Here is an 18,702-nt window from a genome sequence, read left to right on the forward strand (position 1 = left end):
GACCCTAGGATCATGACCTGAGCCAAAGGCAGACACTTAACAGACTGAGCCTTTTTTTTTTTTTTAAACAGACTGAGCCTTGAAGGCACTCCAGCTTTTTTGCTCTTACACTGTTTTTGTTTTCTTCTTTTTGTATTCTGAAATTATAAATAACTAAAAGCAAATAAGCAGAATAATAAGAGATTCCTGGCCTCTAAGAAATTAAAATTCTGACTTTTTAAAAGTCAGAATATGGCCTTCTCTTATCATTGGGCATCTAGATTCTTCTCTGACAACATTTTATATTGCTGTTTTAAGATTATGTTCCAAATTTGGAGCAATAAAGACAGGAGATTTTTTATACTCAGAATATTTCTGATACACCTAGATAATATCCAGGTAGCATCAAAGGTTTGCTCCCTCTCCTACAATCCAGAATACAGAATACGGCATTCATAAGAGATGTTAGAAATCATTAGTTTTAATTGATTTGCTCCCTAAGTCCTTAATTGGGTGAATAGTAGGCTGCTCTGTTCATTGCAATCACATTGTGGCGAAAGCTGTCATGTGAAAAAAAAAAAGCTAATGGATAAAACGTTATTAATGTGATTACATTATTAGGATATGCTCTCAGGGCAAGTAAAATCTTCTACATGTTTATGTACAAGGGCTGACCAAAATAGTGACTGTCAACATATTTTTGGGTAAATTTTCAACACCTATAGGTCAACCGGAGATTAGGAGATTAGTAAAGCACTTATTGTTAATCGCTGATTTGTAGATTCCTTAGGATATGGAAACCTAATTTCTAATCACAAAGTCTACAAGGAAAGATACTTTTACATCACCCTTTCTCTTTATGTCTTTAATTTTTTTTGTCCTTATTGCACTAGATAGCCTCCCATACAATGTGGAATGTGGATAAGATTTGTCCTTGGAAACCAGCTACTAAGCAACCCAGTTAACTGTCAATTGTTACTCAAGAGTAACTTTCAACCCATATTTTTATCTAGTCTAACCATCCATTATTTTTATACTTACTATCCCTTGTAAGAATGAATGTTCAAGCTGACCTACCAGAAACCTTTTCTCTTATATGTCAGACTGAAATAAAACTTTAACATATGCTTATAAATAAATGATTTGCCTAGAAAGATTTTTCTGACAGTCTATTCAGTCTGCTAGTTATCCAGCACCATTTCCTTAGGAATAAATTCACTTTTGCCCTCATGTCGTATAGTCTTTTTCCCTCTTGCATTTCATTCATTTATTCATTCAACAAATATTTATTGATCATTTACTACATTTCAGGCACTTTTCTAAATACTGGTGATGCAGAAATGAACATACCCAAACCAAACTCTAGTATATTTATATGGTTGGCTTGTTTATTTTTCTTCGAGATATAACCCTTTACTTTCCTTAAGTAAATTGTTTTTAAGATTTTGTTTATTTATTCATAAGAGACAGAGAGAGAGAGGCAGAGACACAGGCAGAGGGAGAAGCAGGCTCCTCAAGGAGGGCATGATGTGGGACTTGATCCCAGGACCCCGGGATCACACCCTGAGACGAAGGCAGACACTCAACCGTTGAGCCACCCAAGCGTCCCTCCTTAAGTAAATTTTATTGCTTCATTTTGACCGCTTCTTTTCATTTTATTTTTGCGAAGCTCATTTCAATCCTTGCTTCAACACCAAGTCACTCTAACCACCGTGGAGCCATTTAAAGGAATATAAGATACATGCTTTCTATTATTCCACCTAGATTCGTGGATAAAATACCTAAACCCTCAACTCAGAACCAAACCCTAGACACGCGTGCCGCTGCTACTCCTCAGCTTTAACCACTCTCTGGTTACAGGGAGCCACACAGCTTTGCATTAATTAGAAAGCTGTGTGTGCTGGAGAGTATTTCCTAACTCTGCTGATAAGAACATCATCCTGGAGCTAATGTCAAGGGAGATAATACAAATTAGCCTGGCAGTGTTTTTCTAATGAAGCTATTCTCATAGTTATTTTGAAACAGCAAGGTGTTATTAGCTTAATAATCCTCTATAATACTTTTCCAGAAGTTGGATTTATTGGTTATATATTTCCCATTTCAAAAAAAAGATATTTGAATTTTTTTTTAAGATTTTATTTATTTATTTGACAAAGAGAGAGAGAAAGCATGAGCAGGGGCGGTGGGCAGAGGGAGAGAAGCAGCAAGTTCCCCACTGAGCAGGGAGCCCCATGCAGGGCTCCATCCCAGGACCTTGTGGTCATGACCTGAGCTGAAGGTAGATGCTTAACCAACTGAGCCACCCAAGCACCCTTTGAGCCTGTTTCTAATTTTCATAAATATCAACAATATTTGAAAGAGAATACTTAATTGTTATTGATTTGACAAGATCTTCAAATATACGGAATAAACTCATAGGACTCATGAATTTTTTTTTTTTTTTTTATGATAGTCACAGAGAGAGAGAGAGAGAGGCAGAGACACAGGCAGAGGGAGAAGCAGGCTCCATGCAGGGAGCCCGATGTGGGATTCGATCCCGGGTCTCCAGGATCGCGCCCTGGGCCAAAGGCAGGCGCCAAACCGCTGCGCCACCCAGGGATCCCGGACTCATGAATTTTCATATATTTGGCTTATTTAGTGACTTTTGCCTTGGATTTATTTTGGTGTCCTGACTTAATATTTTATATAATACTTGCCCCTAATTTCCAATCACATATAGAAATATTTTCCTGTACATATTTCATGACCCTATTAAGAAGGATGACTTCCCATCACACTATCAAATTTCATAATCAGAATTTAAAATACTAGAAAGGGAGAAAGATACACTCCAAACGGGTAGGTTAGAAATGTTGCTGTAACATCTATCATTAAATATTTATCCCAGAACTATGTCTTGAGCAGCTACATCCCAGACACTGTACAGGTGCTGTGGATACAGAAGTGAACAAGACAGATATAATCTCTGCCCTCAGGGAGGTTTCAGAGCATCTCCAAAAATAAAAGATAAAAATGTTGAAAAACAATTAGTGGCGGCTTGAGAGTGAAGGAAAGGGAAAAGAACAATACAGGTAAAACAAAAGCTGGAGGAGATGAGGGTGAGCTGTTGGGGGTGGGGTGGGGAGGGAGAGTGCAAGGGCTGATGGGCTCCAAATGCTGAAAGAAGTCAATATACAAAGAAGCCAAGCTCTTCTAATGCTTGCAGCTCCTGTGACTGGACACCAGAAGCCCAGGCTTCTGCTCCCTAGGGAACTGGGTTAAGGACCAGAACACGAAAAAGCTAAGAATGACTTCAGAGCCCCACTCCCTGCAATACCTACTTGTTAGGAACTGAAACGTCTTTGGTAGGGAACATGGTGTTTCATAAGTATAAATAAACAACTTGAAGTCCAAATGCTGTATTAAAGACAAACTAATTTATACTCATGTATAATTGACCTCTCACAAGAATGAGTAGTTAATAGCAGAGCCTTCCCAAGTAAATAAAGAGTGTTGAGCATTTAAGGTTTGGAGAGGGCTTCCTATCTGGGAAACAAAAGAATGCAGGTAGAGGGGGCTTTGAAAGATAACTATAGGGATCCCTGGGTGGCACAGCGGTTTGATGCCTGCCTTTGGCCCAGGGCACGATCCTGGAGACCCAGGATTGAATCCCACGTCAGGCTCCCGGTGCATGGAGCCTGCTTCTCTCTCTGCCTGTGTCTCAGCCTCTCTCCTCTCTCTGTGTGACCATCATAAATAAATAAAAATTGAAAAAAAAAAAAAAGAAAGATAACTATAAATTTAGTAACTTTGCCAAAGTAGAACTAGGACAACCAGAAGCCTTATATTTATTTGTTTACTTGTATATTTCAGCTTAGGAGCCAATGAAAATAAAGTATGCTTTTCTTTATAAAGGCAAAAAAAAAAAAAAAAAAAAAACCAACAATCTAATTCCAGAGAATTTGTCAACTAAGGTATCATACACATTTATACAAATAAATATATTGACTTTTCTTTATGTTTTTTAGTTCTATATGGCTCTTTTATGATTTTTTTAAAGTTTTTATTTATTTATTCATGAGAGACATAGAGAGGCAGAAACACAGGCAGAGGGAGAAGCAGGCTCCTTGTGGGGAGCCTGATGTGGGACTTGATCCCAGGACCCCAGGAATCATGCCCTGAGCCAAAGGCGGATGCTCAACCACTGAGCCACCCTGTTTTTTTCAAATTTTTAACATGATACAGAATCCTGCCATATCATGTGTCCTCAACTTGTGGGCAATCTCGTCCTTGTCAAAAATTAGTTCTGGGGGCAGTGTAAAAAAAAATATATTAAATAATGGTTTGTAGCCTGCCAAAAGGACACAGTTCATGAACAAATATACAGTGTATCTGCAGTATTACAATTTATCTAAAAAAACACTCCTGGAGGGAGAGTAATAATGAAAAAAAAAAAAAGGTTGGGAAACGTTTTTCTATGAGCTCCATTATGTTCTCCCTAGAGAACTTCAAGCTCAGCTACTTCATATAGTCATTACAGCAAGTTAACAATAAATTTTTGTAGAAAAAAGAAAGGCATTTCAAGCCTTCGGGCAGTTTTCTGGCTTAGCCAAAATAACTCCTTTTTGCTCTACTTTCCCACTCTTCTCCACTAGGAGAACAGCTCTGGTTCTTCTGAGCTCTTAGAAGAGTTCCTCAAACATATAGTTCTGGATTCCTTTGACTCAAAATACTTCAGTTACTTCTCTAAGTAGTAAGGCATCTTTCTTAACATTGATTTCTGAATTTTGCCATTGCCCCCTTTTCTTAGTCCTAGTCATTCTCTGAACTCATATTATCATTTCTCTACCAGCTGCCATCCACAATTAGATCCATCAGACCATAGTACCATATTTTAAATATTTTTTTAATTTTATTTATTTATTCATGAGAGACACAGAGAGAGAGAGAGGCAGAGACACAGGCAGAGGGAGAAGCAGGCTCCATGCAGGGAGCCCGACCTGGGACTCGATCCTGGGTCTCTAGGATCACACCTTAGGCTGCAGGCGGCGCTAAACCACTGAGCCACCAGGGCTGCCCCCATATTTTAAATATTTTAGGACGCCCATCCAACATCAGAAAATGATCCTAAATTCACTCCCAGAATTTGTGACAATGTTACACTTCGAAGCAGTTAGCCCAGATTCTTTGTTTTCATGTCTGATATTGGACAAGAGTTCAGTCATTCCCTACTTTTAATAATTAGTAAACTTTAAATATATTCCTGCCAAACTATCTAAGAAACCTCTGAGATTATCTTCTTGTCTTTCTGTTCAGCCTGGGGTATAAATGGGAGTATACCGAGGTACTGGATATTTGATACCACACCAGTTCCTCTCCTCTCTTGCCAATCTTACCTCACAATCTCTTTCCTATTTCTATACTCCAGGAACACCAATATTTAGCAGGCCTCAGTCATATACTATTATAATCATGCTTCATTTATGTTACCTCTTCCATTTTTTCCACCTCTCTACTTGTGTGAAACTGTCCACATCTTTTCCCTGTGCTGATTCTCTCATGAAGGTCACTTCCAGTTGCAGACTCCACACCGGGTCATGGTGAGTCCTATTTCCAACCACAGTGGTTTGAAATCCTCCTTGCTCATTGCCTCAACCTTCTCTCTAAGACAGGTATTCCTTTCCCTCAGGTAAATCCTATTCCTAATTAAAGAAATTCATCTGGACCATTGAAAATACCAAACTACTCAAATACTGTTGGTGTGTTCAATACTTTTGCAAACTTAATGAGATTCTTATACCACAGGAGCCATTTATTATGAAACATAGCTATCTTACCTAGTACTAAAGGGCCAAGGCTTTAAGAAATATGGCCTTCCAGGGGCATCTGGGTGACTCCATCGGTTAAGCAACCAACTTTTGATTTTGGCTCAGGTCATGATCTCAGGGTTGTGAGACTGAGCCCCAGGTCAGGCTCTGCAGAGTCTGAGATTCTCTCTACCTCTCCCTCTGTGCCCCACTCTCCTTCCCTTAAAAAAAAAAAAAATGCCTTCCAGTAAATGTAATACCAGTTAAATTGGTGGAGATGGCTGGGACAAACAAGTCTCAAAGAGGAAGGTGTCACTAATAATCATGTAACAGAGACAATTTAGGCGTCTCTCCTAATGGCTATAAGGCTCTCACTCAGAATATCTGACTCAACTTTCATTCAGAAATGAGAAACCATTTGTATTTTATACAAAGCAAGAAATATAAAGAAACAGAAAAATTCCCTTGTCCTCAAAGAATGTACAGACTTTTGTAGGATATTATTTGGGCAAATAACTTTAAAAGTTAAAAAAAAAAAAAAACATTATTTTAGGGGCACTCAGTGGTTGAGCATCTGCCTTTGGCTCAGGGCATGATCCTGGGGTCCTGGGATCAAGTCCTGAATAGGGCTCTCCGCAGGGAGCCTGCTTCTCCATCTGCCTGTGTCTCTGCCTCTCTGTCTCTCATGAATAAATAAATAAAATCTTTTAAAAATTTTTTTAATTATTAGGAGTATATGTATATGGTGTCTGAATTACAAGTGAACTGAGAAAGGATTTAAAATGGAAGGTATGAGGTGCAGGAAGGGGGCACCATTTGGGTTAGGCCTTGAAGGACATGCAGAATTTTGGCTAGTGGAGATCTGGTCAAGGGTGAGGTATGTGGTGGGAAGATAGTGGGATTGTCATGATGCCTTGAGTGATAAGCAAGGCTGAGAAATCAGGAGAAGCAGAAAACAGGAAAGTGTGTTTGCCAAAAATTAAATTCCACCTCGCTGAAATATGGCTAGTGAAGTTCTAAAAAAAAAAAAAAAAAAAAAAAATATGCAGAGTGGAGCAAATGAAAAACTACATAAGGTGAGTAAATGTTTGTAAGTCAGGACTACAAAAAAAAGGATGTGATTCAAAAGTTAAAGATGCTAGAGGCCAGATTAAATCAGATCTCTGTCTAGCCATATGAAAAATGAATCAGTGATAGCAGTGACTAATATCATTATATGGATGTAAAATATAGATGCAGCAAAATACAGCTGAAATTTCCATCAATGCTGGGATACAGATGTGCTAATCCCTACCACTTAACTGAACACCTAGTAGGTGGTAGGAAGCTATCCTTTATACGGCTACATTTAGTCTGCATAATACTCCAACTAAGTAGATTTTATTAACTCGAGTATACATGAGGAAATGGACTCGGGAAAGTTGCACAGCGTGAATTAGTTTATGCTCCTACTGGACAGTAAAACCAAAATTTGTTCTCAGCCCTTCCCATCTTGAGGCCATGCTCTTTCCCACAAGCCAATCTAACGTGATTTATATTTTAACAGTAACTGAGTGGGTTCAAGGATATTTCCATAATAATGTCACCCTCGTTGGTTGCAAATATGCTTTCATCAGTAATCTAGGGATAGAGATACAGCCAGCACTCCAGGGACTGAGTATAAAATCTTGAGAGTGTATTGCAGCCTATGAGACCATCACTGTCATGTGGATGAGAAGAGTTGACAAAAAAGAATAAAAATGTCCATTAGGTTAAGTTCTTTTTTTTTTTTTTTAAGATTTTATTTATTTATTCCTGAGAGACACAGAGAGAGAGGCAGAGACACAGGCAGAGGGAGAAGCAGGCTCCATGCAGGGAGCCCGACGTGGGACTCGATCCCGGATCTCCAGGATCACGCCCTGGGCCGAAGGCAGGTGCTAAACCGCTGAGCCACCCAGGGATCCCTTAGGTTAAGTTCTTAATCTGTCCTTTTAGAGATCAGTGGCAAGAACACCGGTTTAGAAAATAGATGGTCCCGATTCCAAATGTGAATTCTGCTATATACTGGTTACATGGAAAACCCTGGACAGGTGATTTTACTTCTTCAACCTCAGCTTCTTCATACAGTCATTACAACAAGAATAAATTTTTGTAGAAAACAGAAAGGCAGATTTGGACATCAGAAAAGTACATCATTAAGGTTAAAGAGACTTGGCCTCATTCAGGCATTAAGTTAGCTGTCTTGTCTTGGGCAAGTCACAAACTCTGACCCTCTATTCTATAAAACATAGGTGGCACCATCTACTTTAAGCATTTGTTGTACGAATCTGAGTATAATGTATGTCAGGTACCTAGAGCGCTAGACTATATTATAGCAATGTACCTACCATATTAAATCATCAACACAATGCTTGGCAAAATATGTATAACTTTCCACCCCATCTGTTTTTTTGTTTTTTGTTTTTTGTTTTTTTTTACACTTGGGCTCTATTATAACGTTATTGGTGACTATAATTTAAAAACACTACAGACTACTGGAAAATCATAACAGCAGTTTGGTAAAAATTAGGCACCTTAGGCGTTTTCAGAATTGCTAACTTTGTATTGTTTTTAAAAGATAAAATTTACATAAGTGGAAAATTATTCATTCTTTTACACTCCCTCATACATTCTTTTCACTAAAAGCATTCCCTTGTAAAAGCATTCCATTAAACAAAGTACTTAGTCAATCTGAGAAATAAAAGATTAGTACCATTAACAAAGATTTGGATAATTGTATTACTAAGAAAATTGTTAAACATGCTTGCTATCTCTGATAACACTGTTGAATTGATAGGACCCATCTGTGGTCAATCCATTATGTGAACCATGAAAAATACCCATCCTTGCAAAGCTGGTCCCCAACTCTCCCCTCAAAAGCAAACACACAAAGCAGACAGTATTGAAATTAATCACTCCAAAGTAAAGAAAATCTGGGTCACACCGTAGGTCTTCCCCAATTAAGCAAGTCAGAAGAAATACAAGTATCACAGATTAGAGCTGTAGACCTCTGATGGGTTATCTCTATCCACACATCCATCACATGGCTTATGAATCTGAGCAAATCTGGGGAAGTTCAACTTACATTCTGGGTTTACACAAATCGTTAAAACATAAAGAAAACAATGCATATAAAGCTCCTTGGTTCCGGAGACTTTGCAGTGTTTGGCCAAGCAAGAGGGTAACCATCACTTTGCCACCTCTCCCATCTAGACAAGCATCCCACTGACTTGTCCAGAAGAAGCTCATAGAAGCCTTACAAAACCACTCCATACCTGTCCGCAAAGGTGCCCGTTGGTTGGGGCTCCATTTCTTACATTGCAAGAAGCATGGGAACAAAACAGGACTGTCATTCCCTGTATCTATTCCTCCCCCATAAAGCCGTCATAAATAGGGTAGCTCAGCCTGCCTTTGCCCAACGCTGGCACTCCACTCCCCCCCCAAAAAACGGACTGGTTCTTATTTTTTACTTTAAGGAGGATGGAAACTTGCAAGTGTTTCCCTAACGGGTTTGCTGAGTTTCCAGTGTCTAAAAAGAATTTGAAACCAAGTGAAGTGTGGTCTTCACACCCCGAAATAACCGTCCTGGGATGTGGGCTAGGTGCCTGGGCTTGTTCAGGGCCGGGTGGCGCGCGGGCTGTGGAAGGCGCGGCGAGGTGCTGCGCACCGGCGGGGGAGGGGGGGGGATGCTGGGGGGGTGCTGGGGGGATGCTGGGGGGGTGCTGGGGGGTTCTGGGGGGCGCTGGGGGGATGCTGGGGGGGCGCTGGGGGATGCTGGGAGGGGATGCTGGGGGGGTGCTGGGGGGCCAGAAAGGAACCAGCGTCCCGGGAGCACGTCCGAGGGCTCCGGAGTCGCGCACTCCACCCCCGGCCACCTCGCTGCCGGGAACCGGCTGCAAAGGGAAGGCGCGGCGGCCTGCGTTTGGGCGGAGGGCGGCGGTCCCCTCCTCCACCGCCGGCCTGGACACCTGGCTCCCGGGCCCGCCCGCCCCGCCCGACCCTCGCTCCCCCGGTCCCGCCGGGGGCAGGCGCCGCGCTCGCGCTCCCGTCGGGGGCCCTCCGGTTCCTCGCTCCCCGAAAGTGCTAACTTCAGGGGCCCGGGGGTACACGGGGAGAGCACCCCAGAAGGGACAGGCCGTGGGGGCGCGGGGGGCTCCAGGTAGGGGAGAAGGACGATCGCCCCGCGGTGGCCGCCTCTCCCCTCCTCCTCCTCGTCCTCCTCCTCCTCCTCGGCCCCCTCCTCCTCCCGGCCCCCCCACCCTCCGCCCCCCCAAGTCCGCAGGACCTGCGGCGGCCGCGCGGAGCTGGGCGCCAGCCTGGGGCGCCCCGCGGGGGTCCCCGAGCCCAGGCAGCGGGGGGCTCCGAGGGCGGGGGCGGGCGGGGCCGCGGCTCCCGCGCACCTAGCGGGCCGCCCTCGCCAGCATCCCTCGGCGGTCCCCGCCCTTACCTCCGGGCGCCGGGCTGCCGGCGGGGACGGCGCTGGGGAGCGGCGGGCGGTCTCCCGGGCCGGCTCGGCGGCGGGGTCGTCGGCGGGGCCGCCGCTCAGGGCGGGTGGCGCCCGAGCACTGCGGCCGCGGCCACGGCGGCGCCTCCCTCCTCGTCCTCCTCGCGGGCTCCGAGCCGGGACGCAGCTGCCGCCCGGCCCCGCAGAGCCCTCCTCCCGCCGCCAGCGCCGCCCCGCGCGCCGCCCGGCCCGCGGCAGCCAGCGCCGCCCAGCGCCCGGGCCCGGGGTCGCCGCCTCCGCCGCCGCCGCCGCTGCCGCCGCCGCCCGGCCCCGCTGTGACGCAGGCCGCCGCCCGGGAACGTCCTCCCTGCAGGGACCACCCCGCGCCCCCGCCCCGCGCTCCCCGCCGGCCCCGGGGACCACCCCGCGCCCCCCCCCGCGCTCCCCGCCGGCCCCGGCCCCATCACATCATCCCCAGCCGGCGGGAACCCGGGGGGGGGGGGGGGGGGCAGCGCCACCTAAAATAGCCCTTCTGGCACCTCCCCTGCAGGACCGGGGTCAGGAGAGGTGACCCCCCCGCGCCCTCGGGAGAACAGCAGGACCCCCAGGAGCCCCAGAATGGGGCGCGGGGTGGGGGGCGCACTGCGGGAGACGGGGAGAAAGGCTCAAACCAGTCTCCCTGGACACCTGAGGCTCCTCTCCGGCCCCCCCCAGGTCCCGGACACCGTGGCTGGGCCCCCTCTTCTCTCAGCAGCAGGTCCCAGAGACCCTGGGAGGAGCGGGCGCCCGCCTGCAGCCGTGTTCGCAGTTGCACCGAGGCCAGGACCGGGCTCATCACAACCACCTGTTGTCAAGAGCTTGGGGGGCGGGGGGGGGGGCGGGGAGCTCCCTCGCGGGACGTGAACCAAGCGTGTTTTTCTCCTCCGTAGTCTCCGACCCAATTTCAGGTTGAGGAAGCAAACTGTCTTCTTGAAAGCTGACAGCTCTGTGTGGGGAAGGTCTTCTGCCCCGTGAAGAACGTGCAGACACGACTACAAGCTGTATAACGTCGGCTGGGATGCTTAGCGGTGCTGGCGATGCTAAGAGAACCCCCAGTCCACCTAGCACCCTGTCCTGGCCGTCGGGAAAAGGCTGCTGTACCCTAATCGTGTCTCACCAGGTGATTTGTTCTCGCACGGCAAGCCTTCAGAAAGCAGGCACCTCCTCTAACCCCATTTCTAGTTCCAAGTCGAAATGAAAAGAAAATGTGCCCAGAAGTTGTCCTCTTAAGCTTTTAACTGCTTTTCCCCTGCTTGTGCAGGGCCCACTACGACCCTTGTTTCAAGCCGAGTACGATTGTGCAAGTCAACCTTAAACCCCCTTAGGCTTCAGGAGAGAGGACTCTTAACACCGGCCTTGATGAACCTAGAGCCACACGGAAATCTAGGGTGGGGCCTTTCTCCCTAGAGCGCAGGTGGAAAATTCCTGAAGAGTTCGTGGGGGAAAGCAGAGGCTGGCCTCAGCAATTTGCTAAAATCCTGAGCACCTTGCAAGCTACCAGATGCTATCTAAGGTAGAGCCAGCTCTCAAATACCTTACCTGGATTAAAATGCTCAAAGAAGCACGAGCCTCCCATCGAGGGCTTTGTTCTGCGGGTGCTTTCTGAGCATCTCTATCCTTCTGTACCATTGTCACCCTGACCTCAAGCTTTCAAGCTTACACATCCCCGAAATGCTCTTTTATTACTCACTGGCAAGGAACTATTATTCCATGCTAGACTTTGGACTCAGGTGAGCCAAGAATAAATCCCTACTCTTCCTGTGTAAATGTAAGGGAGTTACTGCTAATTTTATTTTATTTTTCCATCATCAGCAATATAAGGATAGTACTCTAGGGGGCTGTGCGAATTAGATAACATGCTTAAAGCAGCAAGAATAGTACCAAGCGCTTTATGCGTACGCAATAGGTGGTAACTGTTATGTACTTACTATACTCTTCATAGACCTAAAAACAAAAGGACCAGGAATGGTAACAAGGTCTGGAAATGGGATATGAACCCTGAAAATTGAGTCTCCTGCCTCCCCCAGATGCTTGATTACAATACGTCTGTCTACTCTTTACCTGTCTTTTACTAGGGCGTATTGGGTAGGGTTACATGTAGTCATGTGATTCACATGCACTCTAAAGTCTGAGAGGCACTATGTTGTACTGCTAGGGTCACCTTTTCTTATTTTAGAGTGTGTAACCTCTAATTCTCGTCACCTCACCCCAGGCAACCTAACTTAACATCCACACTTACCAAGCCCTCAGAATAGCACCAGGTGAATCCACAATCAATCAGCCAACTCCTGTGAGTGCTGGACTCTGAAGGTCTCAAAGAAGCACAGTAGACACCCTGACCTGTGGGGGAATATGCAGCAGTACACCCAGTGGATGGCTGAGTCTGTAGATTGTACCAAACCCTATATATGATATGTTTTTCTCTGTACATACATACCTATAATAAAGTTTTATTTATAAATTAGGCACAGAGAAATCAGCAATAATAGAACAATTATAACAACATACTATAATAAAGTTATGTAAGTATGGTCTCTTTCTCTCAAAGGATCATATTGTATTGTACCCCCCCCTTTTTTTTTGCAATGATGTGAGGTGATAAAACACCTACATGATGAGATAAAGTGAGGTGAATGATGTAGGCTTTGTGATGTAATGTTAGGCTACTATTAACCTCTTGACAGTTTGTCACAAGAAGGATCATCTCCTTCTGGACCACCGTTGACTATGGGTATCTGAAACCATGGAAAGCAAAACCTACTGGATAAGGCTTATTCCCTGACCTCAAGATGTTCACAGAGCTTGAGAGAGGGAATCTGGCAGCCCATGAATCAAGATAAACCATTTTGAACTAAATGTGATTGCATTTCAGAGAAAGGAGAGGGCGTGGTAGCCCAGGTGAACCATGTATACAGAGCCACCATCTTCACCTTTCACTCACCCAATTCTTCAGACCAAAATTTGACATTCTCAATGGGCTTTCAGGGTGAGTTCCCACACCCAGACTCCACATGGCTACAAGTTAACCATGTACTCCTTGGCCATAGGGAGCTGAAGTAGATCTTTCTGGGCAGTGTAGGGCCAAAGTAAGGGATTTGGAATGATACAGATCTGGGCTCAAATCCTCGGTGTAGGCCTTACTATCTATGATACCCCGAGCTTCTTAATCTTTGAACCCCAGTTTCTCCATCTGTCTATTAGAATCAGTACCTACTTTTTTTTTAAGGTTCTAGTGAGACTTAGAAAGAATATCTGCAACCCCTATGGTGGGGTGTATGGAAATGGTAATTATATTTTTCTGTTAGTTTCGAGAAAACGCAGGCTGGGCTATAGCATTCCTTGAAGGCATATTTCAAAAATCGATTTCTCTATGAAGCTTCTGTAGGCTCCAGACAAGCGCTCTCCTTCCTTGTGCTCCCATGGCACGTACCATGATGTGCTGCCATTTATCTCTTTACATTTTTGTTTCACTACTATATCTTTATTCATCTCTATGTCAACACCTGGCCCACAGCCTGGTATTAAATGTTGAAAGCATGAGTTTTTTACAGTTTCAGTTTTTTGTACTGTATTTTGGTATACAGTAATTTGTATTTGACTTCAGGCTTCAGAATGTGAACCCTTTAACTCATAGGGTTTCTATTGACAATAGATATTATGTATATGTATCTGCTTAAGCCTCGATTTTTTTCAGTGCTGGTCTTGTTCTTGACAGCCTGCTGGGCATATTTTGTCTTATATTTGATGTCAGTTGATCCTGCCTAGTAATAGTGAAAGTAAAATCTAAATTCTAAACCAAAACCACCAGCAGGGTTTAACTCCGCGCTCTCTACCCACCCTGTGCGCATCTGCTCCCCAGATCCTTTCTGAGCTTTTCTGGAAGGGTCCTGAACCAACAGAAAGCATGATTGTTTTAGGTTTCAGCTCTTAACTCTGTTGCAACCATTAGCACTTTCAGAATTAATAGCTGCCAGTTAAAATCCACCTTTAGCAACAGTTTGGAAATCCTTGACTCTATGCCATTAAAAATGCTAAGACAGGGAGAATAAAACCACCCCTAGAAACTATCATGTGAACAGGAAGTTGCCCAAGAGGTAATGTGGTCAAATGTGGTCTTGACCCTAAAATGGCAGTTGAATTTGTGCCAGAGAAGCTGGTGGTGCTGAGGGCCTAAAAATAGGATACGACAAAACTTTGGGCCAAATGCTTATAAAATCAGTCTTATTGCCACCCCCAGCTCCTGCCCACCGTCAATACACATAGACGCAAAAGATTGAGGTGATCAGTTCCACTAATTTGTGATATGCTTTGGAAATTATAATAATGGGCACCTTGGTGGCTCAGTCAGTTGAGTGTTATACTCTTGATTTCAACTCAGGTCACGATCCCAGGATCATGAGATCAAGCCCTGTGGAGGGATCCATGCTCAGCCAAGAGTCTGCTCAAGATTCTCTCTCTCTCCCTCAGCCCCTCCCCTTGCCTCGTTCTAAAAATAAATTAATTAATTTAAAAAAATAATAAATGAGGAACACTGGGTGGCTCAGTGGTTGAGGCTCTGCCTTAGGCTCAGGGCATGATCCCCAGGTCCTGAGATCCTTTCCTGCATTGGGCTCCCCACAGGGAGCCTGTTTCTCCCTCTGCCTGTGTCTCTGCCTCTCTCTCTGTCTCTCGTGAATAAAAAATAAAATCTTAAAAAAACAATATTAACAAATAAGCACTTACTAGGTACATACTGTGTGCTAGGTACTACCTTCATATGCATTGTCTGATTTATTTACCCTAGCTATCCAGGCAGTTATTTCCTCCTATTGACAGAGGAGAAAACTCAGACATAATAAGTCACTAATCAAAGGTCATATGACCACTGAGTAGAAGAAGAAAGATTTGGACCCCTAATTTCAGAGTTCTGCTTAACCACTACTCATTCATATGAAAAAAATGAATATTTTAAAATTGAATCCATCAAGTATATTCGATATATTCAATAAGGTACTTTTCAGTGGTTTTTGAAATGGCATTAGTTTGTGCTTTTCCCAAAAGCGTACTCACATCCCAAATGTGTCTTCATGGGGCACTTTTACAGCTTACTCTTTAGCTTACTCTTTAGCTGAAAAGCATTTTATGACTGAAAACAAACTTTTTAATGAAAGATCATAAAGTGTCTGTGGCTCTGAGGTTGGGCAATATGAAATATACCAGGCAGAGAAACTCCTTCTTAGAATTATTATTCATATGGGCCAATGATAATAAGAAATTCTTGCATGGTACATATAAACTTAAAGTTAAAAAAATGAGTTTGAAAATACTATTACTAAATAGTATATGTAGTATTTAGTATTTTCCTGCTACTATTTATTAAGCATGTGTAACCACTGCTCTAAGAACTTTTACATTTATTTCATTAATTAAATCTGTAAATGACTAGCTGTATCCACACACTGAATTAATTCTAAAGGTAATAAAACATTCTTTAGGGGCTTAGAACTTCCTTATTTATTAAAACTAAACATACCTCCTAATGAAGGTAACTCAATTTTTCCAATGCTCAACATTTTCCAGTCTTTTAACACCCTATCTTATTATGCATATAGAATGTACTAGAACATCTCAGGTCACAGTTTAACATTGACTTGCTTCGAATTTCAGTGACATCAGCCCTGACAAAGCACCTAACTTCAAGCCTAAAGAATTGCTTCTTCCCTTTGACTAAGGAGCTGCTTTCTCTCTGAGGCATGAATATCGATGGCTCAAGATACCTTACCAGGGTAATGAAATCGAAGATGCTCTTGTTACATAAACATGACTCTCTTTGGAAAACTACCACGGGAGCGCCTGGGTGGCTCAGCCAGTTAAGTGTCTGACTCTTGATTTCAGCTCAGGTCATGATCTCCGGGTTGTGAGATTGAGCCCTATGTCCAGCTCACGCTCAGCACAGAGTCTGCTTGAGATTCTCTCTCCTTCCTCTGTTTCCCCTTGCTCATGCTCACTCACTTGTGTTCTCTCAAATAAATAAACAAACAAACAAACAAACAAGCAAATAAATAAAACCTTTAAAATAAGAAAACTGTCACGGAAGGTGCTTTGTGAACTTAGAAAATGCTTTAACCACGCCCAGACAATCTCTTCTTAAAGCTACCACCCATACTGATACATGATGTAGTTTCTTGAGTTCATTTATTAACTTCCTGAATTTACTCATGTTGTTTACCTCTCTGGGAAAATAAAAGAAAACAAAACAAAAACAAAAACAAAAAAACAAGAAAGCCTGGTTTTCCTTTTCAGTGGTCATTAATGGTCACATTTTTTTGCTATTAGTGAAAAGAGCATTGCTTGGGATTAATGAGACCTGGATTCCAGGTGTGGCTCTGCCATTGACTAACTTGGGGACTTGGGACAAGTTTCCTAATATCCTTGTATCCTCAGCCTCCTTATTTGCAATGAAGGGGTTGGAATAGGTGGTTTCTTAGGACTTATTCAGTGCTAAAACTTTTCAGAATGATCTTAAAATGATACATACGTATCCTCCCTAGATTTCAGTCAGTAATGGGTATAATCACCAACATTTGATCAAGGAAGAGGGAAGGCACCCATTGCTGCTATCCGTAGGAAATCTGCCTGGAGCACGGCAGACCCATCAGGCAATATCTTCTCAAAGCACCTCTGTCCTTCACTATCCATGGCCAGTGAGCTAGGGCCATTCCTCCGCTAACGCATTTCCAAGAGCTTTCCTTAGAACTCTCCCCTTCAGGCATCCTGAGAAATAGGGGTCTGTGGTCAAATTCCCTGGTAGCATACTCTATCGCTTTTGGAGATTCATGATAATATGCTTAGGAGTCTGAGAAGTCCTGAGTTAAAAATACTTTGCTGACCCTAGTATTTCCCAAACTTTATTGAACAATGGAACTGTTTCCTTTGTCACAACTACCAACATTCCAGGAAGAACAAAATCTCTCAGAATAGAACACTTGAACTATTAGAGTTAAAGACTGCAGAACCTTAATATGTATGACCTTTCTTTTTCCTTTGGAAAGAGCAGGAAATTATCAGCCCTATTAATTTGTTTAATTAATGCCTACCAAGCTAAGCCCTCTTGGTAGATGTGTTTTGTAGCTACTTTCCTTACAAACATCAGCCATAAATAGTGCTTGTCATCTTTAATAGACAAAGAGCACCCATTCTCAGGAATAGTGGGGCCTTATTCCTTTACACTGAGGAGTATTTCCTTGCCTTTACTAATAAGACATCCTTTTTAGAAACTTGAAACTAGTATAAGACAAACACATTCTAAGTACTTAAAGGGCTGGTGTATAATAGTTTATTTATTAAAGATTTGGAGGACAGTTCTCCGTGGGTCTCTGGTATTTCTTCACATTTTGTGAGTAAGGCACTGACTGCCCTTTCTTCCAGAGTAAAATTCAAGGATACTTGTAGAGTGAACAGCCTTTGAAGTTCAAGAAACTGTCTTCTTCTGGAGCAAAAGGCAAGCCAACCTACTGTCCAGTATAATAAAGATAATGTTCGTCTTCAGAGCACGAAGCAGGCATACTTACACTCATTAAAAAAATGTTCAGATTTCCTAAATTTATGGTTCCTCTCCTATAACACAACCCACTATCACTGTGTTGGGACTCCAGGAGCCAACATAAAAATGCCAATACTCTGGCTTCTGCTCTTGCTGAGTAATAAACTTTCATCTGATCCAAGAGTTTCGGTCTTCTACCACCATTCAAGAAGAAACTGTGACAGGCTAATAGTTTTAGCTTGCAAAGGAGAAAGTCTCAGATCCTTCACAGTTCTGACAATAACTGGCTTTCTCCCCCTTGCAAATTGGACATTGATAGAATAACTTTATACGTTTAGGTGTTCTCCCTCCCTGTATCATCCCGGATCTTGTGACTGTTCCCTTCTCTGACTGCTTCTCTAGGCCCATGGCAGCATTTATATCATAGTATAATGTTTCTGAGTACATTCAGTAAAGGGCTGTTAGAAGCGATGCGTTCTGATTATGGAATTTCAAAGAAAGGGACCATGAATTCTGTCCAGCATGATAACAGTTCATTAAAATGATTAGATAATATTTTACATTCTATCTCGGTTTTTAAAAGAAATTTAAAAATTAATCCTCAATTAAAAGGAAGTACCATCTTACAGTAAAGAATGGATATGTGTGTGCATGGGGTGGGGTCAGGGAAACTTGCACTGATTGCTTCCAAAAGCAATGTAGAAAGAGAAAAAGATTGGAGTTCAGACCCAGCAATAGCACTACTGGGTGTCTACCCCAAAGATACAGATGCAGTGAAATGCCAGGACACCTGCAGCCCAATGTTTATAGCAGCAATGTCCACAATAGCCAACCTGTGGAAGGAGCCACGATGTCCTTCGACAGATGAATGGATAAAGAAGATGTGGTCCATATATACAACAGAGTATTACTCA

The 18,702-nt window shown here is 43.5% G+C and overlaps 1 protein-coding gene and 1 long non-coding RNA gene across 3 annotated transcripts in view; one reads left to right on the top strand and one right to left on the bottom strand.

Moving 5' to 3' along the window:
• Positions 1 to 10,432, bottom strand: part of LRRC8C (leucine rich repeat containing 8 VRAC subunit C) — an 84,674-nt gene extending 74,242 nt beyond the window's left edge. Inside the window, exon 1 of the mRNA XM_025417725.3 lies at positions 10,231 to 10,432. The gene's annotated coding sequence lies outside the window, so the exon portion shown is untranslated. The remainder of the gene's footprint in view (positions 1 to 10,230) is intronic.
• A 1,587-nt stretch (positions 10,433 to 12,019) lies between these two features.
• On the top strand, positions 12,020 to 16,308 carry LOC112679113 (uncharacterized). 2 transcript variants are annotated; one of them, XR_003148122.3, is made up of 3 exons: positions 12,852 to 13,252; positions 15,913 to 16,031; positions 16,141 to 16,308. It is a non-coding gene; the product is annotated as an uncharacterized LOC112679113 (long non-coding RNA). The 2 variants fall into 2 exon arrangements; XR_003148121.3 differs by lacking the exon at positions 16,141 to 16,308 and having other exon boundaries at positions 12,020 to 13,252; positions 15,913 to 16,086.
• The last annotated feature ends 2,394 nt before the right edge of the window (positions 16,309 to 18,702 follow it).

The sequence above is a fragment of the Canis lupus genome, chromosome 6, assembly GCF_003254725.2.
Source record: "Canis lupus dingo isolate Sandy chromosome 6, ASM325472v2, whole genome shotgun sequence".
Classification (NCBI taxonomy): domain Eukaryota; kingdom Metazoa; phylum Chordata; class Mammalia; order Carnivora; family Canidae; genus Canis; species Canis lupus.